Source organism: Corvus hawaiiensis, chromosome 5 (genome assembly GCF_020740725.1).
Source record: "Corvus hawaiiensis isolate bCorHaw1 chromosome 5, bCorHaw1.pri.cur, whole genome shotgun sequence".
In the NCBI taxonomy this organism is placed as follows: Eukaryota; Metazoa; Chordata; class Aves; order Passeriformes; family Corvidae; genus Corvus; species Corvus hawaiiensis.
This window is the reverse complement of record NC_063217.1, coordinates 23315909-23336139: the sequence shown is the minus strand read 5'-3', so window position 1 is coordinate 23336139 and position 20231 is coordinate 23315909. Positions and strand designations below refer to the sequence as shown.

Here is a 20231-nt window from a genome sequence, read left to right as displayed (position 1 = left end):
TTGATGAGTTCAATTCTTCATTGCAATTTAAGTTTCAGTGGAACAAAACTCTGATTTCCTTGCATTCTTTGTGATTGTGCCCATGTGTTTCACTATAATTGTTTACATATGGTTGTATTAATGTGCTCTCACTGCATTTTGATGGTAAAACTTCGATTAACCTTGCTAGGTGTGGATTCAAAGCCTTTAAGATTCTGTTCTAAGTTCAGGAAAGGGAGCAGTTTTGTGAAATCAGAGCTGAATTTGAAAATCCTGAATTGTTTCTGGGAATGCTTGGAGTGAAGAAATAATTTTCCGGCTGTCAAACTGCACACTTCTTTCTTAGACTCTATAGGAATGAGAAAAAGAAAATGTAGGTAACTGTAGTTGTCTTGGGTCTTGGTTTAGTGAGGGAATTGAGGAGGAAGAGAAATGAATAGTCAGTTTTCTGTACAAAAAGTACATAGGAATTACAGTCATGTTGAGCTTAGTTATTCTATCAAACTTTCTTGAATTTAAGAATTTTTTTGTATATCAGTATGTCAGCTCTTGAATTCTGTTATCACATTACTCCTTATAAATATCAAACTTGTCACCAACAACATGAAGAACGTAAGCAGGTAAGATGCTATGCAACAGGTAATATTTAATGAACATTGTTTAACAATTCTTTGAAATCTGACCAATCTCCCTGATTTGTGAAGCTCCTCATCTGTAACTAAAAGGCACAAGTTGTTTCCTGAGTGTATTACCGCAGGCCTGGTTCCTACGGTATATCGCCGTGTCCCGCAGCCATAGGGAGGAGGAGGAGGAGAAGATCCAGCAGGCAGGAATTGTGCAGCAAGATTTATTTATTTATTTATTTAACAAACCTTTTATGGACTTTTTTCTTCATAGTCTAATTGGACAAAGGACCAGCCACCCCTTGGGGGTGACTGGCCAAAATCCTAAAACATCCATTATCAAAATATTTTCTACTATACCATGAACAAGACTTTCCAAGGTTGCAGGTGGGTTGGTTGTTTACATTCCCTGCTACCTCTTCTGTGAGAGAGAAAAATCTCTCACGGACTTAGAAAATAACAAGATCCTCACTAACAGCATTTTTGTACCTACACTGAGTGGTAAAGACAAGCTGACAAAAGGAGAGATTTTGATTCACAGCTGAAAATAGGCTGTTTGAAAGAGCTCTGTGGTCTTGCCAGTTGTAGAAGAGTTTTCTGGAGTTACTATCTTTCTATTAGCTAAGGATAGTGTTGTCTCATATGCCCATTCATGTCTAGATAGAGGTTCTTAGTCATAGTCATCTATTAGTGAGGCCACTTTGGGTCACTGGCAGAAAGACTTTTATGTTCTGTTTGCTCCACCACTTTTATAGACCATGCTGGATACTTTTTATTTCTTCCTGGTAACTAGTGATCATGAGCTGTTTTAGATGGTAGTATCCTTGCTCCTGGCAGGCTTTCTGCTGCCTGGCCTGTGAATCACAACAAAATAAATTTGCCTTATGTTTTACAAAGTGTGGTACAGAATGATAAAATAATTGATTGAAAGAGAGATTCAGAGTTCTTCTGGCCCAGCCTTTCTCTCTGTCAATATAGGTCGATATAGATCTACAGCATAGTATGAAACATGTAACACCCAGGTTTAGCTCATTAATGCATGGAAAGCTTTGATCTTTATTGGCCAGGTCTGCAGGAGCATATGGCTCGGCGGGGCAGGTAAAGCAATGTCAATATAATCTGTCTATGTTTATATAGTTCTTTAGCATTAAAAATCTCACAGGAGCCAAGGGTGAAAGTTCAGTACCCAAAATTTTCCACTTCCATCACAGTTTCCTGTTCCTAGCTTGTGTGTTAAATGTCTTCTGATTGCTTGCCTCCAGCTTTCAGCCCCAATTGCTAGCAATCTGTCTCCTGTTTAAAGAACCTAGAAGAAGAAATAAACACACTGGTGTATTGCTCTATGTTTATATTTGCATATATCATTATGTGCTTTGGCAATACAGAGATATTGATATTCCCTGTAGAAGGAAGTGTTTGTGGCAATTTCCCTAGGTCTGTTAATAGAGAAATTTTTTTTGTTGCTGTAGATTACACTGTTCTGCAGGTTCTCATTTTAGAGTTTTTGTTTATAGGACAAGTAAAATAATTACTGGATAAGAAATGTTTTAAGATTGGGACCTCTTACAGCTTTATCCTACAAGTTGCTTGGGCAGGCACAGGGATGTTGAGGTACACAATTTCAGTACACACTGTTCAGCCAGCACTGAGAAACCATGGCAGGCAGTTCTCTGCATGGAACAGGTCTTTTTCTTCCTTTGTAGAAATTCAGGATATGTAGCCTTTTGTATGATCACAATCTGAGAAATCAACCTATCCAGATGCTTCAAAATTAATTAAGGACGGGGAGTGAGCAAAACCAGCTCCTGGTTCCTGCAGCTGTCAGTGCCCATAAATCATCTGTGTTTTTGCTTTTGAAGCAGGACAAGAGCATGAATTTAATTAATGGGTTTGACTTGCTCTGGAAACACACGGTAGAGAAATCGCCCCACCCACACCTTTCACAAACGCTGTAAACATACAGATGTTATTGTGTATTCACTCATGAATGCTTTCCAGCATCATTGTGCTAGATACAGTTGAATGCCTTAGGCAGGTGGCAATCCAATGACTGCAACAAATCCTTGTTCTTTGGACACCCAGATCAGAGGAGTAGCAGGTTAGCTCCTGTTTTCTTGGTTCCAGCCAGCTTCTGCTTAACAAATGCATTAGTAATGACTGCTACAGAAAACTCTAGGGGAAAACAAAAAGAGTGGATTTGTCTGTTTTCCATGATTGCAAATTTGATTATAATATGAAAAAAACCCAAGTAGATTTGTTTTGCCACTCTGGTAAAAAAAAGGGAACATCTAGGTTTTTTTAAAAAATTGTCTCTGCAATGGATCACCAGAAATGTCTCTGCATTGTTTGATTTTTTGTTGTATTTTTAGTTCTACCTTGTTAAGTGCAAAGAGACACAGAAACTGTCAAGCTGGATCAGACCCTAGTTCAGTGCTGTAGTCAGCATCAGGTAACTCAGAAGAAATTGTGCAAACACCCCTGGTATTATGGGGAGGTGGAATTAGCTAAAATCCTAAGGCATCACTATGATGCTCATATCCTGACAAGATCCTGACAAGATCCATGATCATGTTTTTTAAAAATTCATGCCAAAAATATTCATGACAAATTTAAGCTAAAAAATGCTTCTTCTTTTCTACTTTTAAATATTTAAACACACTTATAGCTGTACTGGCCAGATGCTGTCACCAGTAATTCTGGGAAATATTCACAAAGAATGCCAGGGACTGAGCGACTGCTCTTTGTGTTTGTTATAAGAGGACATCTTTCCATCTAACTGTAGAATAAATATTTTGCCTTTCTCTTCTATGTATAGCATTGTCAATTGAAAACTTTGATAATTTAAAAAATTATTATTGCAGCTATATCTGACTGCATTTTATAACGTAAAAAAAAATTATCATCCTGATTTCATCGTATACAACTTTGTGTAAAGGCCATTTTGCACACTCTGGGGTCTTATGTAGGGGTGATTGGAAAAGTAAATCATCATCCCATCTGCATTACTGGATAAGACTATTTTCAGTATAGGGAATATAGAAGAATATGCATTTCTTCTACTCCTTTTTACCTGGGTTTGCAGCATGTATTAATATGAACTGAAATTTACTGCTCTTTAGCCATCATTGCTGCATGTTCTACTGTGTCTTCTTCATGGCACTGGGTCTTTCTTCAAAGGGAAGAAACTTGTTTAGTCCTTAAGCTTGGTAAAAGTTAGACGGTGAATCACTTGTATTTGAGTGTTAAACTTGGCTCTGTATTGTGTTATTACTTGATTGCTGAAGCATCTGACAAATTAAAGGCAAGGCCTTATCCACAATCGTACCCTGAGTTTATCTGTTCACAGAATCATGGAATATTCTGGGTTGAAAGGGATCCACAAGGTTCATTAAGTCCAACTTTTAAGTGAATGTCCCATACAGGGATTGAAACCAGAACCCTGGCAGCATTAGCACCATGCTCTGTCCAACTGAACCAATCTCACCTGTCTCGACATTGTGCCGGGAGCTTCATGGGGATGCGCTGGGGAAAGGCTTGTTTTCAGCCTTTGTGCTGTAGGGCAAAACACAGAGGATCAGTGCCTGACTGGAATGCTGTGGTGTCACCAAGCAGTAAGAGGTGACTTCCAGCTGGGCAGAGCCAAGGACGTGCTGTAAGCCTGACCTCATGTTTCCCTGATGCTTTCCTCTCTGTAGACCTGCTGTGAATCTTCTCTTGGCTTGCCCTTACTGGGGAGCTTGTGTTGTCACGTATTTACTGGTGGAGGGGGAGGTGTGTGTGCTGTAGACGTTTCTTTCCGCTACCTTTTTCATTGAAACTGTCTAATGTGGCATGTACTACCTGACCCAAATATATCCATATGATCAGCTAGTCTTGCCAGCTTTTATCTGGGTTGCAAGTATCTTGCTTAGGGCCTGTTTCTTAAACACTATTTCCAGGCACCCAGGCATCTCCCAGTCTCTGACTATTTTCAGGCAATGGTGACAAAGCAATGTCTAATTTAGCTACAAAAACTAGTAAGGTTTCTGAAGAGTATAATTCACTGTCATAAGCACTTCTGTTGGCAAAGAGCCATGGGGAGCCACCTCTAGAAATAGGGTCTCCCTCTCATGTTTTTGAGGATGTGGAAATGGATGACATGAAATCATGGGCTATAATTTAGACAGTGAGAGGTTTGCAGATTGATTCTGTAAGTAGAAAAATCCCCTGAGGAAACATTATGTCTATAATCCTGTCAGTCAGAAGGTTAGAGTTAGTCAAAAACTAACGTACACAAATGGCTTAATAGTAAACATTGTGCTAATAGAGGTAAGAAATTTAGCTGAAGTATTTTGCTGAAGGCTATGAAAATTGGATACCTTTGAAAAATGCTATTTCTTTTCCAGAAGATATAGTAGAAAATTGTTCTGAGCTATAATTAGTTGAACATGATGCTTCTACTGCAACATTAGGAATATTTGTAATTAAGTAAATTTGCGGTTGAAAGAATCCCAATGTGCTTAGCATTCAGTTATATATTTGGATAACATATGTAGCCCTTAGGGCTCAGATTTCAGAGTGGGACTTGGTCATTATAGTTCATAATTGTGTGAATATTACACTGACACAATTAAAGAATGAGCCAGTGTGAGACAGAGGTGCTTCAGATGATATTTTGAATCCTCAGTGCTAGGAAACACAGAATTGGGAGCAGTTTTTCCTCTTCACTTTTTTTATATGCATATATATATATGTATATAATCCTACTCACTGTAGTTAGATTGTGGAAAGTCCTACACAACCAAATTTAGTCTTCAATAATGTACATTATTAAGCAGTGACTGCTGCTTCTTCCTTCTGCTTTTGGTAGGCTGCATCCTCCTTTTGAGAATATGTTTTTCTTGAGAGAGTGGAACCAGTTTTTGTCTTGCTTCAGAAGTACGATCCTGATACCGTTTCACTGACAAGGAGTGGAACAAATGGATGGGCCCTTGTTCTGTAGTTGACATACATTTAGGTAGCTCGTCTTACATCAGTAATCAGTGTAATCAAGCCTTGCTAAAAATGACACATATGTTTGGTTTACTATTTGTTATGAAATACTTGCACCCACAGTGTGAACACTCCTGTCACATCTAGGGGATGGGCCTTGCAATCCAGGGGAAGTTGGCTGACAGCTTTCTGGGTTCTGCATCGGAGAAGCAGGAGCACTTAGTCCTGGAGAGCCAGGACTGGAGCAGGTGTCAGTGAGGTGAAGTGCTAATATGAGGCTTATCAATGCTTACTGCTTTCCTGAAGTTCCCCAACTTGTGTGTGGAAAGTGTAAAGCTGTACCCAAAGGCCAGAAAACCCCATTGCCATAGTAGTAGATAGCTCTACCCTTTTCTCCTTCTGCTTTCTGTGAATGCAGAGACCAGACTGTGGTGGGGCACCTCCTCTGGGGAGTTTTTTGTTAAAATTTAGTGTTCACATAAGGGCCTAAAAGGCACATAAAATCCTGCTGAAGCTGGCTTTTCCTCATCCATTTGAAAGTTCTAGCTGTAACATTGGCATTATTTTCAACCTCCAGACAAATAAAAGCTCAGGAGGAGGCATCAGCAGTGAGTCCTCTAAGCAAAGCAGGAGTAGCAAAGATGATTTTGAAAGTAATTTCAGCAAAGAAGGCAGTAATGAAGATTTTCAAAATCAAAACGGTTTCCTAATGTGGTCTCTAATGCCTTTTCAAAGTGGGTAGCAAAGGTGTTTTTCAGACAAGCTACTGCAATTCAATTAGACCTACCTAATTTTTATTTCTTTTTCTGCTACAGATTTCCACACTGATACAATTCTGCTTTCTTAAGATCATGCTATGGCTTGGATGGGATTTGGGTACAGCACTGTTAATTGACAGAGTTTAAATAACAGAAATGTTCCCTAAAGCTTGCCTTGTCTGTATGCTCATTTGAGCTAAAAAAACGTAAAAAGAACTTTTTTGATTTGGGCAGATGAACGTTTATAGAAGGAAAGTAAGCATTGTTGCAGCCCAGGGCCAATGCTGCTGAGTATGACTTATGCAATATATATATATATGTAGTTTTTCAATTAGGTAGAGGTTATAGGCCCACTCTTCTATATTTATATCATTCTCTTTGTGCTGACTACTCACAGTGACACACTAAGTGGCACAAATTCTCACTAAACACCTATAAACTCAGTCGTGTGCTTCACATCCCACAGTTAGCAGAATTGGTTATGCATTTTAAGCAGCTTTATCTAGAAATAGAAATTCTTACTGGGCTTTCTTCAGCAGCTTCTATTTTCTTTATTTAACCTAATTAAATGCTGATTTAAAATGCATTGATGACACCAACATTTGAATAAGATTATGGAGTGATGGTTCTAGGTTCCAAGCCTTTGAAATAAATAAAAGTTCTTTTCAAAGCATGAAATGACTTTTTCTTGCAACCCATTCCTTCATTTAAAATCGCTAATCCTATAAGACTGACAATCCAAGCAATTATTTAAGCCTGAAGCATACTTTGGCCATAGAAATGGCACTGCTGTGAAACAAAAATAAACTAATAAATAATCCAGTTTTAAATCAGCACTTCATTCTTATGTACAGAATTGCTTCAGTTTAACTGTGCCAGTGCAACACCCTTTTTTTAGAGCTGTGTGTAGTATATATTGGTCTTTCCACGAGGTGCTTTGGCAATGGTTTTGCAGCTGAAGCAATGCTGCTGTGGCATTTAATACAGGCTGGATTGTCACATTTTGAGTGCCAAGAGACCCCTGTCGTGTGCTGGTGTAAGACTGCCTTCCTTGGTAGGCGTTGGTATTTACTTGCAAAATGCATATACAGGATTGAAACCAAAGGGATAGTTTTAAATGGTGAGAGACATTCTCCCTGTTTGCAGTCTTTTATCACTTCATGTGTAAAGAAGGTCTGAAATTCAGGTATTTATTTCTCTGTTGTAGTTTTAATTTACTAAATGGTGTGATTTGTATGTATTCCAGGGATTTTTAGCAGACAACACAATGCAAAGGTTATTATTACTCAGTATTTCTTTTGATTTTACATTCACAAATGCTATATATCACACCTTGAATGAGCTTTATTGAAATTTTGAAGTTGCTGAGGATGGATAAGTCTAGCAAACACTTCCTTTTTCTGCAATGCACTCAGAGATGACTGATACCAGTTCTTCAGTCCCGTGATTTCATTCTTTAAATAGATGGTTCCTCAGCTTTGACAAAACCTATTATTTTAATGTTAAAATCAGTTAAAATCCTGGAGCTTTAATATGCATCCCAAAGCAAATAAGGATGCAGTGCTTTTCTTTTACAAATCACATTTAACTGAGGCCCTAAGTGATTTATGGGAACTAAGAATAAATATTACCTCCAATACGGACTTTTTTCTTTCCTCTTAGCTGTTTAAACTCTTTCTCAGGTTCTGCTTCCAGGGATGCTTGTGTGGACCAGGGACAGGAGCCTGTAAGAGCCTGTGCTGTCCCTTGCACTGCAGTGTTCTAGGTCTTTTGTTGTGGTGATTTACCATATACACTTCCCAGATTTTGATATCTAGAGGCATTCCTATTTATTGTATATATTTTTTCAAATGGCGTGTGTTAATAAGGATGACTGGGGAAAGGTAAATCTGATTTACGGAAGCCACAAAGATGTAGCTTTGTTCTGGTTGAGAAAACATAATTTTCTTGTGGTTTCTTTTAAAAATTCTTTTTGAAAAGACCATTTCCCCTTTATAGCATGATCCTTGTGATGGTCTTTAACTATTTGAGAGAGCCTTGAGGTTCTTGGCCCCTGGAAAAAATATCAGGGCTTAGTTTTTGTGCTCCTTCCCAGTTTGATATCCAACTGGGCTGCTTGTCCCAGTTTGGATCACAGTTCTGGAAAGATGAGATGGTGAAGTGACAGGAAAGTGGTTGAGTTACTAATGGAGACACAGACAGATGCTAGATTCTCTCAGATGCTGCCTTGTTCATGTCAGAAAGACATTGGAATTCATTTCAGCTGGGATGGACAGGCAAATCTGCATAAAAATTTAGTCAGTGCTCTCCTAACCCTTCTGCTATCTGATCATCTCATTGTGATGAGGTAAGGAAGGGGTCTGAAGGAATAAGATATTTTTGTCCTTTACAGGAAAGAAAGCCTTTTCACACTGTGCTATCTGGCATATTACCTCCTGAAATCCTTTAATTGTATCAAGCTGTATGTTTTTATTTCCTCTGTAGCAAAATGTTCTTGCAAAAGTGACTTATGAGTGACTTGCTGTGTAGTTTCCTGTCACAATTAAATTTCTGTGATGCTGAATTGCTGCCAAGAGTCAGGCCTTTTCTCACCTATTCTTTATGCTGTATGTATTCAACAGGAAAAAGTGAATTTGAATATTCACAATGAACAAAAGTGCTGAAAAAACCACCAGTCTGCTGTGGCTAGAGTTTAACCCAAGTTCATAAGGTGAGAGCCCGTTATCAGAGACACCCACAGAAACCATTGCATTGCCCTAAGACAGCTGGAGCTGAGGGTGTCTCTAAGGTGTCCCCTTGGCTCTGAGTGCAGCACTGAAGTGGCCCCTGACAACAGGGAGGAGTGGTTTTCCCCAGAGGTGAGACAGAGAGACAACTCTCTGCTGATTTCCTCCTTTCTTCCTGTAACAAAGGTTGTGTTTGTTAGTCAGTTCCTTATTCAGGTGGTGTTTAATAGCCAAAAAACCAACATGGGAGTTGGCAAAACAAGCCTGTGGCTTAATATGTAATGCCTGTACTTGTGACATCGTGTTAAAACACCAGCACTGCTAAAGCCTGAACTGGGAGAGGAGGGTGAAAACTCTTCACTATTGTTGCCTCTGGAAAGGAACACTCTGCATGTGGTACTGTACAAAAGGAACAAAGCTTGGCTAGTTCAAGCTATATTGAAAGATTTGTTGATTTTTTTTTTTTCCATTTATTACTTTTTTGGAGAACAGAAAGTTTTTCAAATGTGAAAGAAGCGTGGAAACTGGGGAAATGATGTCTCCGTAGGCAAAACCTATGAAGAAGGAAACAGGTGGCAAACATCAATATGAGGGAAATTACCTGTGTGTTTTGGGTGGAGCAATGATTGGGGAGGACAGCTTTGTGATTAACAGGCCTGACTAACTCCCAGCAGTCTAGTTCCTGCTGGCACTGCCTGCCTGTGCTCTCTGTTGTTGTAGTAGCGGGTGCACCGCGGGAGTGGTCCATGAGACACAGCTCCGGTCCAGCTCCAGCTGCAGTCGAGAGCTACTCCATGGCAAAAAAATCCACAATTTCCTACCTACCTCGCTGGATATTAGTGTTTTTACACATAAGACTTTGCCTAGAAAAATCTGTTTAGTTGTATTAAGTCCTGTTACTGGGCTTGACAGCAGCAGGCTACTGGTAGATCCCTTCTGTCTGAGCCAGGCAGCTTGACAGCCACATTATCCAAAGCAGCTTAAAGTTCAGAAACCTGGTGTTTCCTTGACTTTGGAGAGTCCCTGCTGCTCTGGGTGAGCTCTGAGCCACCTCATGCCCAGTGCAGACACTGGAACCCACTGCTGCCAAAGCCACATGAGGCAGTGGTCACCACTGGTTGTATAATAACCTCCTGATGACACACATCAATTGGGACTTGAGGTACCTGCAATTATGTGCCTCCTAAACTCAAAGGGATTAAAACCCAGAGCATTTATTTCTCAGGGATAATGTATTCTTTAATAATAAGCAAGATGGGATTGGGTTGTGCCTCCTCATCCTCCCTAAAGTAAGGATGTGCCAGAAGTCTGGATCCAGTCTGGAACAGTCTAGGTAATCTATAAATGTTTAAATATGTTATGTGTTACTAGGTGTCTCTGTGACAGCCAAAGCAGTGAGGCCTTTATCACTTATGGTGCCTGTAGATGCTGCTGTAACAAAACAAGGAAATGCTGCAAATCCGAGACAGGGCACCTATAGCCTCCTTACATGAGGAAGTCCTGCAGGAAGGGAGGGGGGCAAAACCCTGAAGTGTAATGGGAGCTGGGTAATTCTACGCTATGAGTAACAAACACCTCGGAGTCTTCCAGGTGTCTCACCTGGGTGCTTCAAAAAGGCCATTCATGGAAAGCTTTGCGGTAACCAATTGCAATCTTGCTCCCATAAGCCTCCTGGAAAGCAAAAGTGCCTGGAAAAAGTAGGGTAGAGCTCAGGCTCTGTTTCAGGTAAGCCTTTCTTACCAGGCCTTTCAAGTAGGTTTATTGACATGAAGGCTGAATCATATTTGTGTTGTGTTTTGCTGGACTAAAAGATAGAGTATTTCTCAGAGAGAGAAAAGGGAATTGGCTCCATAAAGAGATTTTCTCAAATCAGGCATTTCTAGCCTTTATTTTCCACATAGGTGTGTTATTTTTCCCATGGGAGGAAAGTACCTAAAGATCTCTCTGTGTGGGAAGGTGGCATGGGAGGAGGGTGAAGCTAGTTCTGCAAACATGCTTATTTCAAATACCACCCTAGAGAGAAGCTGCAGATTTTTGGAGGCTGGGTTCCATGTGGTAGGTAGGAGGGGGTTTCTGTGCTATTGATTAATTTCAAATTGTGTGGGATTTTCCTGGCGTAAATGCATAGGGTCTTTGCCAATTTAAACTTAATTTTCCTTCTGTCAAAGGAGCTGCAAAAGCTGTGTGAAGAGGAAGTTTTGTGCATGAAGACTCCAGTATCTGCAGGCCTTGATGGAGTTAACCTTTCCATTTTGTTTGGGAGAAACATGACTTTTCCCAGGCAGTAGTGTATTTAATCATGTAGTTTCTTTTGCAAGAAACTTTCTTTTCCAGAGCCTTACTCAGGAAACTCTGTATGGAGCACAAAAGGCTTTTTTTATAATATCTTTGAAAATTATGCTGGGAATGCCATGGAGATGAGGAAAACCAAAACAACCTGAAAAAAGTACAAATCCTGCAGGGTAATAATAGACTTGTACAGGTTAGGAAACAGAAGGCCAAATCTAGGAAACAGGAGGCTCTTGATGGACTCAGTCCTTGGGTTAGAGAATCTGTGCCAGTATCTAGGTAAGCTGTTAGCACTGCACTGCACAGTGAGTTCTGTGGACAGAGCAATATTGCACGTTGTAGGAATGTGAGATAAACTAGAACTGTACAGGCCAGAAAAAAATCTGTTGTACTGAACAAAGAAATCTCAGTCTATGATTAACTTTATTTCATGTCAAAAGCAGAACATACAAATCTAGGCTCTTTCATGGCATGATACTGAACAATACAAGCCCTGTAGCACAGAGCATACCACTGCTGGATTATTTGTCCTAAATGTACTTTAGAGAAATTCAGTCAGGTTTAGGTTATGCTAACAAATACTAATTTAATGCAACAGTTACAGCAGTGCAAACTACAAGTTTGCAATAAGCCATACTCCTGGGGCTCATCTCAAATACTGGTCCTATGAAACAACTTTTTTGCACATTTGCCTTTTTCTCATCAAACTAGAATGATATAGAGAATGGAAAATAATTTCAGAAAATAAGAAGAATCAGTGGTTTACAGACATCATAATTGTTTGACAAAGGCAATTTTAACATGTGTGGCAGCTTAACAGGCTAAAGAATCAATACATTTGGGGGAAAAATATGAAACTTTAGCTCCTTGAAGAGCAAAAAGAGGCCACAGGGAAAAGAGACAATGTTGGTTTCAGTATTTCAAAGAAAATTTAGGTGGATAGAGGAAAAAATGTTGTTTTTCTGTGGCTGGAAGACTGAGAACTCTTTCGGGAAGATTTCAAGGTTATAACTGGATTTTCAAATTGGAATGAAACAGAAAGAAAAGATACTGAAACCTGTTTATAAATAGCTTGAGTTTACAAGAGTTACAGCCTTGGTTTGTTACTGCTAGCCCAAAAGGAGTCCTACACAAAGGAGTAGGTATGACCCACAAAGCACGTGCTATTAATTCATTGTTCAGACAAAACCTGTATTGTCCTGGCAAGACTGAGATAGAAGATGATGAATTAACAACTTGGCCACCTTCCCAAATTCATAGCTATGCATAAGGCACAATGTTTGGGCTAAGGCATTCACAGAAGAATGGATTTTGAGAAGTTAAAAGTAAAACCTGGAGAACAATAGACTTGGTGCAGAAGAGTCATGTTTGAAAGAAAAATTTGATTTTGCTCATTTTAAAAAGCAAACCTCATCCAGTTGTTCTGTATGGAAATGGTGATAAAAATAATTTTATCACTTTCATCATTATTCCTTATCCTTGTTGCTTTTTAATTGGATCATAACATGAAATCCAAATAAGTAATACGGCTTGCATTGCGACACCTGGAGAAGATGCTTTCCTCATCAGAAGAATTTTACATGTTGTGGGAGCAAATTTGATTTATTCTGTCAGCAAAGTAGTGATATTATTAGTTATGTCAGGTAATGTTGGTCCAGAGTTTGCAGAAATGCCTGGCATGTTAGGTGCACCAATTGTTTATTGTCAGGTATCTGAGTGAGTGGTAAGGCTGGGGTGTGCCTGGCTTGGGCCATTATTTCTGAGATGATCTTGCAGCCTGTAATCTAGAAGTGCTTAGACCTAGGAAGCTGTGGGGATGTTTGAGAAGGATCAAATATATGCACTAAAATTAGGAATCCTTCTAAAACAGTATAAGCCATATAACTCAGCTTCCTCATCAGATTTTATCTATGTCTTCTCTCAGATCAGACATAGCCTGAAAGTTATTAATACACCTGATGTTGGAGAGGATGAAAGTTTGGTAAGAAAGTTTCACAGGTATGTAGGCTTGGCAGAAAGATCTCTGAATGTAGAAACTGAAGATGAGATAGAAATGAAAGCAAGTTTTGATATAGAGTAAAAGTTGTTTTGCTGAAACAGTGATCGATGAGTAACTGAGAAGGCAAAGGCTGGAGATGAGTTGGAGGGAGATTTTTATGATTAGGACAAAGGTATGTGACTACAAACAAAGACATGTTTTTCGCCAAGTAAATAAGTCTCAAGAAGAGCATAAGTAAATAGAAAACATGTTTTTACCAAAAAGAGAGATATCGCAGGCAAACAAGAAATGTTGATGTAGCAAGAAGAGAGGTCTGAGAATTTTCCACTGTAAGCTTAAATTGTAACTTGCTTACTCTTGTGATTGGATAATAATGACTATAATATGGTGATGGTAGTAGCTATGATAGGCTATAGGCAAATGTAAAGGTGTTGTGTATGGTGCTTATTGGTTGTTATGTATTAAGATATTCAGCAAAGAAAAGTATATAATCCTTTGTAACTTGAACAGAAAGGGGCTTCAGGTATGCCTACAGCTGGAGCTGGCAGCTGTAGGGCTGGCTCTGGATACCCACTCCCTGAAATGCTGTAACTTTGCCTATGCAATAAACAGCTTTCAAGAGAGCCGTCTGAAGTCCAGATGTCCTTCATGAAACTTTCTCCTATACCTGATGCATTTATTTTCCCTTCACCCCTTTTTTGGGGGAGTGGTGGTGGATTGGGGGGTGCCTTTTCCCCCATTTTCACTGGTCAAGATGTTTCTCCTACACAATGCTGCTTTTCTTTAACAAGTGTGAGAAATATACCAGGATGCTTTTTTTAACCTCATTGTTCCTGAGCATTTCACATAAAGATTGGTCAGCAGAGAGCAGAAAAGCATAGTTACAGAAGACTGTGAAAATGGATAACAAACCTTTTAAAACAGAAAAATACTGAAAGCAATGAGAAATCACACTCAAAAATTTTCAAGCAATTACTCTGATACAATACTTTAATAAAATACTTTAATACTTCTATGTGATATGACTTTTTCTCTTACATGAGTTCTTTTTTGATTCAAAGGGGTTTTCTTTGGTTTTAAATGCAGCACTTAGATTAAAGTGTAAAGCATAGAGATAATTTAATCTAGAGCTCTTTAGAGTGCAGGTGAACTTTTCCATTTGGTTATTTTAAACCAATTTCCTTCACAGATATTGAGTGATGATGGGTGGCTAAGGGAATGATTAGACACAACAATTTCATGAGAAAGAGCAAACAGCTTTTCCGTTATAATTACAATAATTATTTCTCAGTACAAGGCAGACCCTAAGTATTGACCATCGCATCAAAAAGGTCCAAACGTTGCTAAAATGTGATAATGGTGAGATAGCAGTGTAATACAGCTGCCTTTCTGTAATATTATTGAATAGCTGATCTTGATTGCCTTTGCAACATTTTTTAGTCTTTCAGTAAAACAATACTTGAAAACTATAGGAAAGGATTCATTGCCTTAAAAGACTTAGTTTGTCTGGCATCAAGATAGCTTAGTAATTTTTTTCTTCTTTTAATCCTGTGCAAAAAATGGGTTATATTCACCAAAATTACCAATGAAGATTGCACTATCAGGTGTAATTTGCTGGACTGTGTTTTGCCTGTGGAGTTGTTCCTGATGTTATAATGCTGTATGCTAACAGCAGGCTGACATTTCCAGCAGAACTCCTTGTTCCAATGACTATAAATGGTGTGTCTCAGGTCACACATAAAACAAATACCCGCTGCTTGTGTTGGAACTTTATTTATTGGTCAATCTGACATATTGCCCTGTGACAAGAAAGTCACTGGGTTGGATTTTTAAAGGGTGTTAGTCTCTAGAGGCAGATTTGGCTCTTAGGGCATTTGGGAGATCGGATTCAAATTCTGCCTCCTACCCAGAGATGGGGGCTGATTTATCTCCTTGCTTCTCAAACCTGGCTTTCCCCCACATGGAAAATCTGGGTAGCTCTGTGCTCTGGGATAAATAGGTTCTCTCTCACTCTCCAGGAGGAAAGTCCAGCCACAGTCCAGCTTTTCAGTGGTGCCACTGTAAAGCTTTATTGTGGAAGAATGGCAGGGAAATGAAAGAAAGCTGAGGCTGTAGTTTGATGGATACCAGGTGCTGGTACTGGCTGTGAAAGCAGCAAGCTGACCTTTCCCTAGCATCTAGCTTTTTGCCCTTGACTTTCCATTGTTTTCTTAAACTGTCTTTGAGGTTTTTTGATCATCTCTACCCTAGCAAATCCCTGTGTTTTTACTCTATATAAACATAAAGTGAATGGAAATGTTTTTATAGAAGGTAGTTAATCGGATAATTGAACTAAGCATTAGTTTTTAATGTATATTGGTAAATATGAACTAGCCTTTTAGCAATCTGCGTGCATTCATCCAAAGCAATGGAAAATACTCCCAAGTGATTTTAACTTAAAAAGAGATGTTAAAGACAAAAATTGGACATGGTACATGGTGGTAGCTCCTTGGGCCCCTGTTAGCCTTCCATTCAGGGCTGATGGCTCTAGTTTTTGTTTCATTTACATTGAAAGTGAAATCTTACGGTATTCTTGGTGTTTATCCCTTTATCCACATTTGCCCCTGAAACGGTGCCTGGCAGCTGAATCTGTATTATCTTTTCTGTGCAGACATAGCCTATTCATTACTAATGTTCAGTGGAGACATGCACGTACACTGAAAACAAAATTCAGGGCTGATACCAAGCTGTGCAACATCTGCTAAGTTCACATGGGGAAAGGGAATATAAAAACAAATACACAAAGGGCACAGCTACTGAGATGGTAAATATTGTTTTTTCCATGCCATACCCAAACCAAAAATAGAGAGAGAGGAGGCCTTAACAAAGCTTGATTCAGGTTCCTGACAGCTGACAGTAACTGCTTGTTTTCCACTGAGCTGTAAGTGAACAAGACTGCCAGCTTACTTCGAAAGACTGAATTAGACTTAGGCTTCTTTTACTGTGAGTAGATCAGAAGTAGATGAGAAGAATAGCTCCATGGAAATGTGTAGTGTTAAAGTCATGTTAATGTGATTGCTATCAAGCTTGCTTGCCATAAGAGAGGAACAGTGGATAACACATTTTTTGGAGGTAATAAACTTCCTGTACTGCATGTGGGACAGCATGGATTCACTGGCTGGGCAAGTGGAGCAGCTGGCAAGGGAGTCTGGATTTGCTATGGGCTGCAATCCCAGGGAGGTGCCCTGGCACAGTAGGCCTGGGTCCTGGTGGGGGGATTTCTGCACCAGCTTGGCTGTGGGAAGGAGCACACAGCCCAGAAGGGAGAGGAGGAAATTGCTGGGTGGCTGTGCCAGGGTGTAGGTGGTGCTTTCTGCATCCTAGGCTGTTGCACAAAGCTCAGGTGCTTAATAAAGGTGCTCAGGTAGATAAAACTGGGCACTCCCAAATCTACTGCTGATAAAAAAGGGTTTCAAAGCAGCTGTGGGTTGAAGGGGGAAGTGAGTGTTAAGAAATACAGTCCAGTCAACACATACAGTCATTGCAATAAATTCAGTGGGGAAAGTAGGTAGGTAGGGGAGGAACAGACCTGCAGTCTGCTGGGTCTTCAGGACTGTTGACATGTGGCTCCACATGGCTCATTTGGGTCACTCCCTGTCTCTCCTGCTTGAAAGCTGCTGTCAGATGCTCTGCATCAGAGTGTATCATCAGAGGACATCAATGCTAACCTGCTCTGAGCATGGCAGACTGGGCAGATGTGAAATAATCTGTTTTGTTATGGTCTGGAGAGCTTCTGTCCAGCACAGGCAAACCTGTGCTGCTGCCATGCTGTTTCTGCTGGCAGCACTGTGCTGGGTAGCACTGGCACCGCTTGCATCAGGTTATTTCTTTTCTCCTGTCCTCTGTTGGCAGGGTGAAGGTGTGATACTGTTTGCACTGGAACCAGTGAGAAGAGCTCCCAGGGTCATCTTCATACTGAAAGGGTTTTCAGTCACTGGGTGTGTGTTATTCTTGACATGGGGTACACTTATGCTTGTTACTCAGCTCTTTCAGAAAAGCAGATTGCCTGCAATAGCAAGGCATTGGACCTCATTTACACAAAATCATGCAACTAGCTGCTCTTTAATAGAAAAACTCAACTTTATTAAAAAGTTGGAAGTGATGCAAAGTTGAGCCGGGTCAAGCTGGTAACATTAAAAAGAGTAAGCCCCAAGGAGAAGGCTTACTCCTCCTTGCTATCCTAAATGAAATAGTAACTTGTGTGAATTAAAAATAGAATATTCAATCAGGAATATTTTTCTAACCACAAAGCATCTGTGCCTTTGTAGCAAACATCTGCGACAAAAGTGAAAAAAAAGGGAGTTAAACAAACTTGTATAAAAATGGCAGACAGAAAAAAAAGTCACACTGAAAAAACCCAACTTTGACCTTTTTTCCCCCTGATTCCTGCTGTAAGTGATTAAATGTTTGGTTTCTAAGCAATGTTTTCGGTTCTTAATAAAATTTTAAAGTTCCTCCATATGTCTAAGTGAAAGTGACCCAGAGGAGAGCTCACAGGAAAATTACTGCCTTTTTCTTTCCCTTTTCCAACAATCCCTTTTGACCTTTCTACTGTAACTCATTTATTTTATCCATTTTGATATCAAACTTTCAGTAAGTAAAACTACATTGTGTTTTGTACCTATTCTCCTTAGCAATACATCCTGCTTGCCAGCACTCTTCTGTAGCTCAACAAAAATCAACAATTTTCATGTATCATTGCTTGGGCATGAAGTTTTGACATTGGTTCTCCAGCATGATCAGGTGCTAAATGAGGTGGTCCTGGTTAAGGAGCAGTGGGATTTGGCCACCTGCTCTGGTTAGCCATGCCCCACCCCCCCCCCGATTTTTGCGTGGAAGGCACGGGAATACTCTGCTCACAGGTGACCATATATAATCCTCAGAAAGACAGGGTCCGAAGGAGAAATTATAAGTTCCAAACAAATGTTTATTGCCTGAGTACATTTCATCACGTTTCAGTGTGTTGAGTGTTTCCCCCCACGCCCCACCCTGTCCTTTGTAGAAACAGTATCAGCGAAAGCCGTAGACAATGCTGAGGCTATGTTAAACTGGATACAGTGCAAACACAGCAAAAGACCATCCCTTCCCGAAAGGTGTGAAGAAAGACTTTCCTTAGCTTTCATTCAGTAGTCAGATATCAAATACTTTCAGCAAGTTTGTTTCCTTGAGCTCAGGTGCCAACAACAGTGTGGTTAGGGAAGGGCCTCAACACTCACAAATGTTTGCCTTGCACAGTGAACCACTTTTAACCGGGCTTTCCAAGGAAGGAAGTCATGATTCCCTTCACTTGAAGATTTGCTCTATCTTCCCACCTACCTAGAGCTGTGCAAAAATCATCGGGTTGATTTTAAATATTAGCCTTAAATGTGGTACAAATTCCCTGAGATCTGCAAACTGGAAGATCCGGATTAGATTTTGATCAATGCTTGTCTTAACTTTGAGATAATGAGAAAATTTTTCTAAACTTCTGATAGTGTTTTGATTTTTATATTTGCTTGGCTTTCCCCGAAATTCTAGAGAAAAATTCTCCCTTAGGCTTCCAATCATCACATTTTCCAAGAACCTCTCTCTTCTTTTGGTTATGAGCAGGAAGTATTTGATTTGTGTGTCTTCCCTGTGAAACAACACTACATTTGATTCTATAATGATTTGACAAAGCAAGAAAATAGATTGGTTTGTCTCATCAGAAAAAAATAAAGGTAATAATTAGAGCAGTACAAATTCCTGCACTAAGGGTAAAATTGTCAGCATAAAACACATCTGAACTACTAGAGTGCTAGACAGTAAGTGCCTCATTTGTATTCCTTACTCTAGGAAAGGAGTTAAGGCTCCCTGTCATTCAATGGCCACTCTGTCTTTTCGGTCACAGAGTAACTTCAGTGTGCATTGTACCTTCCACCCTACAAAGACATTTTGTGTAATTAATCAACTAATTTAACTACTGAGCTACTGAGAGCTGGTTTACCATGACACATGCAACTTGTATAAACATTTCTTAGAAGAGACTGGCCGCAGCAGGCTGCTTTTGGTGTTTTGGGTGCAATGTGCCTCTCAGTGAAAGCCTGTAGTTGGCTGTGTATTTGGGAGCTGGGGTGTTCTTCTCACTCCCCTGACATATAAATGTAGCTTAGCAAATAAGCCCCTTATCTACAAGAGTTTCTAAATAGATTTTTGTAAATAATATAGGCTCAGGTGTCAGTTACAGTAAATTTGGAGCAGCTCTTTTAAAGCATAGTGGTTTATTGCTATGCTCCCACCGGCACAGTTGTGAGTGACTCTCTCAGGACGTTGGTACAATGAGTTTGATAAAGAGATACTTCATGGCTCAGGCTGATCTAGGCTGTGCTCGGGTCTTGGCCCTCCTCAACATGAGACCTACTGTGTTTCAAGATGGGCACCCTGGAAGTTAATGACAATTTTTTGAAGTGCCACTGGTAAACTTCTTTGGACCCAAATTTATTTTAAATACTGGTAATGACAACCTCCCTTTTTTTTTTCCAAAGAAAGTTGAGAGCTTATCTGAAGCAAGTTCCTTCAGGTATTATTGTTCCCCACTTCTTTTAGTATCTCCTCGCAGTATGTGGAAAGAAGAAAAAGAGATGTGTTTTATAGAATGAACTGTGGAAAAATTGCATTGCTGACCATCAACACCCAGCCATTGTAGGAGCAAAACAATGAACATCGCTTGCTGCTTTTGTGCAGTGGGAATCCTAAGGATATGGCAATCCTATGATGCACTAGAAACCTTTTAGTAAATTTAGATTCTGTAACCCTATTGTATGCAGTCTTTAACTAACTAAATTCCCATAAAGGCATGAAAGTACTGAGTATTTAGAACACCATCTGA

At 39.8% G+C, this 20231-nt stretch overlaps 1 protein-coding gene across 4 annotated transcripts in view; it reads right to left on the bottom strand.

Moving 5' to 3' along the window:
- Positions 1 to 20231, bottom strand: part of C5H4orf19 (chromosome 5 C4orf19 homolog) — a 41234-nt gene that overhangs the window by 20069 nt on the left and 934 nt on the right. The window lies entirely within an intron of this gene.